We start from the raw sequence: 5,495 nt of genomic DNA, 5'->3' as shown, positions 1-5,495 counted from the left end.
TATAGACTTGGGATCATGTGAGACCAGCCTGTTTTCGTGAGACCCGTGAGACCAGCATTTTACACTTGAAACTTCACAGCAAAATGCTGTGAAGGTAACTTTTTAAAACCTTCACAGTGTTTTTGCTGTGAAGGTTCGACTTTTTTTAAACCTTCACAGTGTTTTTGCTATGAAGTTTACGTGTAAAAATGTGGTCTCACGGGTCTCACGAAAACAKGCTGGTCTCACGTGAACCCAACCCTATATATATATATACTATATATGTTTATACATACATATATATAAATTATATATATATATATACTATATATATTTATACATATATATATACATTATTTCTTTCAACTAAAACGGTAGTTCATAATTTTTTATTTCCTAACTAGGTTTATAATCTAAAATTATTATTTTTGGATGTTAATATGTAATATTTTGGATGTCAAGTCAAAATACAATTATTCGATAAGTTTTGTATATTACTCGATATGATTTTATATTACTCAATATCTTTTGGTACATGTGACATTAAGTTTTTTTGGATTTAATTGAATTTTTTGGTTTTAAGTTATTAGTTCTTATATGATGTTGTGGTTTTTTTTGTATTAAATTAAATTTATTTTGGTTTTAGGTTTATTGAAAATGTTTGAGATTTAAACATGAATGGTCTCTCACTTATTTAATTTAAAATAACTTATATAAACGGAAAAAAAATCTTTGTTTTCCCGTTGGGGACGGGGACGGGGATGAGGATAGAAATAAGTAATTGGGAACAGGGACGAGGATTGAGGTCCCCGCCCCATTCTCATGCCTAGAATAAAGGTGTAGGTCGGGTCGAACTTGGACTACCCGTTTTCAGGCTTCCTTATTTGGTTTTTAATTAATTTTAAAATATTATTTTATCGTCATATATTAATTAACGGTTATTCTTTTGGGTTGTTTTATTTGACTACTTGATTAGGGGTCGTTTACTAAACACTTACTTGGTAAGTACTTACCAGATAGATTTTCTCATCGGATGAACATGAGAAGAGTCAAAAATCTTACTGGATAAAAGCGATAAGAATGATGGAGAGTCTTACTCATTAAGTGAGGATGACAACTCTTTCCCAGGTAAGCGATTACCCACTAAATTGTTTGCATTCAATATGTTTTGATATACTAAAATCTTACACATCAAAATAAATCATAGTGTTGACTCCTATTGGTAAGCGCTTATCGGGTAAGCAATTGAGTAAACGGCCCCTTAGTTGGTGTATCATAAGTTACGCTATTACGAAATTTTTGTTGTTAGTAAATATATAACAAAGTTAAAATGAAATACAATTTAAATGATGGAAAAGATTATCAGGGTTTTTCTAGTCAAAAAAGAAAATGAGGATGAATGACAACGTGGAAGAAAAGATTATTCGTGACATCTGATAAGAACAGATAATGAATGAGATTTATAATCTACAAACTCAAGGCTGGTTGGTTGAGCAGTTAAATAGGATATTGTGTTGTGTGGTGAAATCTCAATAAAAGATGAAAGAGTCAAACAATAAATGAAAATATTTGAAATTCTTTTTTCCTTCTTTAATTCTTGTTCTACAAAAGTAAGAAGTTTTCTTTTTGAAACACTAGAAGAATACTCAGACAATACAACGAGATACATCTTAATTTTAATGTTTCGTTTTATATTTTGAGTCTATCAATGTTATAATGCGATTTCATGTGGTTTTGAAAAAAATAAAATATTTTTATTTTTAAATGAAATATAAATTTGAAGATATCATAAATTTTTGATAAAAATAAGTGATATTAATATCAAATTAACTATCTAAAAGTTATTTTACTGTGTAATTTCTTTAATTCGATTTTTTATTATAATTTAATTAAATTTTAAAAACAAACTAATTTATTTTTGGTTTAATAAAATAATTTTTTAAGATAATAATTAAGTATTCTGTTATAACTCAATGATTATCTTAATTATATTTTAGATTTTTTTATTTAAAATGATGTTTATCATGTATTTGATTATGTTTATCTGCAGTAGTTATACGAATTCAAACATGAAGCGTTAATAAGTTGTACTTACGTACAATTAACTTGTAATCTTGAATTTTAAGTAATATGCATCAATAAATTGTATTTTATGCATAAAAAGTTGTTTTTAAGAGTTATTATCAAATGTTTTATAATATAGTATAGATACAAAAATAAGTTATGATCAAAAGTTTGTGGAGCATGAAAGATATAAAGAAATTTATTGATAATGCTGAGAAAATTTATTGACTAATCAGAAAACCCCGAATTAAGGGTGTAGAAGAAACCATCAAACAGGTCGACCCGTCCAACCCAACCTCCTAAACCGTTAAACCATCAATTAAGAGAGTTGAAATTGGATCGGCTTAGCTCAATCCAACCCAATTCGCCAACCCTCCTCTAATACACACACACACATACATGCATGCATGCATGCATACATACATACATACATACATACATACATACATACATACATACATGCATGCATGCATGCATGCATGCATACATACATACATACATACATACATACATACATACATACATACATACATACATACATACATACATACATACATACATACATANATATATATATATATATATTAGTTATGTACCTGCTACGATGTAGCGAGATTTAAAGAATTGTGAAGCTTTTGTGGTGACCGGCCCATGAGCATACCTTTCGTTGTGTATTTGTCATTTCTTGATCCATGGTGGACCAAGGGGGACACTTACAAAACGCTTACCGAGTAAGCACTTATCATGTATCACATACCTTACCCGGTGAACATAACAAGAATCAAAAATTTTATCCGGTAAAGGCATAACAAAGATTGAGAATCTAGCCTGGTAGGTGAGTGAGAACACTCTTTCTGGGTAAAAGATGCTTACCAACAATCCATTTTAATGACCGAAAATGTTACCCGACAAGGTAAGTGAAAATGGTGCTTGCCACCACTAAGTGCTTACTCGATAAGCATTTAGCAAAGGGGTCCTAACATCACCATAGATGATTAGTTGCTTGATCCATATATCTGCAATGGATTTAATTAAGACCTGTGAAAAGAAGAGTTATATAATTGAAAGATAAATCATATGAAATAACAACATAACAACTCCAACAAGAAACTACATCAAATGCACTAATCAACTCCAACCTAAAATATGTGAAAAGGAACATCAAGAAAAAACACCACAGTTCGAAATAGTAGCATGCAACAATAAGAACAAGAATGGATTCTAGCAGCAACAGGAATCAATGGATAGTGGCGAAACACAAAAGTAGGCCATATCCCCATGTTATAGAGCCCACTATGAATCAATGGCCAATGCATTCAACCAATCATGATATATAGCTCAAGGCCCATATGTAACTAGTTATACTTATTCACTAGGAAATTACACATATGGTCAATGGCCGGTATCGGGCTCCAAAAGTCAGTACCATACAGATGACCCAATGCCTATTTGTAGTTACAAAACGAGAAACCCATCTCATATCAAATACAAACATACTCCTATGCCTATGGATCCATTCCGTGATAGTTTAATATTTGTCTCAACTTTGAAGTGACCAACTATAATCAAATATGACCATTTCACGTAAATCATTTCCAAGGATGTAAAAACCAAGAGTAACCTAAGTCATAAGATTCAAAACTCAAAATTTCATAAAGGTACCAATGATACACTCTTATAACAAGTTAATTAAGCCTAAATATCTATTTTATAAAAATGCGTCAGACACCCATCATGCGACCTGTGCGTATTCATTTCATAAATACATCAATAATACACTTTTATAACAAGTTAATAAAGCCCAAATATCTATTTTATAAAAAATGCGTCAGACCCATCCACACGGCATGGTGCACAACTTAAGGTCGTGACACAGGTCACCTGCTTCGTGGAGCCTTGCCAACAGAAGCTTACACGATCTTCCTCGTGACTTATCTGGCGCACAGGGTCGCCAAACTCATTGTGATCCTTAGAACGTTAACCAGAGGCCGATGCGACCTGACGTGTAATGTTATGTCGTGGCGCATTATTTATGATTTGAATATTTATGGAAGATGAATAGGGTTCATTAATTGTGATTGATATTTTATATTAGGAAATAATCACAACTTCTATGAAATCACATATTCAACAAACTAAATGGACGGTTGAGATTGAGTTGTATTGGTTGTACAAATGTAAAGGGTTGTATAATAAACCACCTCTCTCTCTCTCTCTCTCTCTCTATATATATATATATATATATATATATATATATATTCTTATTATCTTTTAAAGGGAAAAAGACAAAAGATGCTATAAATATCAAACTACTCTTGAGTTAAAAAAGCTATTAAACAGAGTTAGCGGCAAGGACCCATGACATTACAAAATACGAAATATAGGAACTCAGAGCTTGAAAAAAATATAAACTACATGATTATATTCCGCAAATATTTCTATCTAGAGACGTACAGTGTGATTTAGGTAAACCACAAGGACCAAACAAGTAATCTACATTCTACTCTTTAGATTTATTAGTCAAAATTATCAAATCCTCTTGAGCTTGATTGGTTTGAGCTTGGCTCCAAAGGTCAAAAGTACCAGGAGATCTCAGGTTCAAATCCAAGGAGGAATAAAAATCCTCTTGTGGCCACGGAGGTTCAAATGCGATGACTCCGGGCAATCTGCAAAGCAGCTGGTCGTCCTGGAATTAGTCGGCTCGCATATCGAGTTGGATATCCAGGTTAATAAAAAAAAATACCAAATATACTAATTTTTTTAATTTAACACTTAATTTAATATGACTTGTAGTTTATATATCAGATCTCACAAATTTAAAGGATCTCAAATGAAATCCCCTTGTATATTATAAATATAAGTAAATGTAAACCATAATGAGAGTTAAGCTCTTTCTAACACGATGATTATTCCAATGAAACATTTGTTGAACTACTGTTAATTATGCAGTGTCTTAAGACAAAATTCGTCGACTTATTTTATAGAGTTAGATGTCATATAAAAATATAACTGTCTACGAAAATAAAGGATAAAGTTGTCATTTAGTTAATTAAAAATATACAATAATTATATATTTCTAAAACTCAATGTTTTTTTCCACTGTAAACACTTATTTTAGGATGAAGGTAGTAGGTATTCAACAATTAACAGATTCCTCATACATGATACGAATTAACACACTAGGATTAGATGAGGTGTAGACAGGTCGAGGGGCGTAAACAAGAAGCAGAGAAAAGGACAGGGGCGCGTTGTTGGCCTATTCACTGCCCAATTCTTATCTCTAGTAAATTAAAACGTCTAACTTATAAATCGTCAAATTCTTATTTATTTTATGTGTTGGATAATATATTTTAAATTTTTGTTTGAATTAATATTAGTATAAAACTTAGGCTCGTTTGATTTGCAGGAATGTAATGGATTTCAAATCCATTCCAGTCCCACGTTTGGTTTAA

Source organism: Cynara cardunculus, unplaced genomic scaffold, assembly GCF_001531365.2.
Source record: "Cynara cardunculus var. scolymus isolate 2C unplaced genomic scaffold, CcrdV1 Un_Scaffold_363, whole genome shotgun sequence".
NCBI lineage: Eukaryota > Viridiplantae > Streptophyta > Magnoliopsida > Asterales > Asteraceae > Cynara > Cynara cardunculus.
This window is presented reverse-complemented; position numbering follows the sequence as displayed.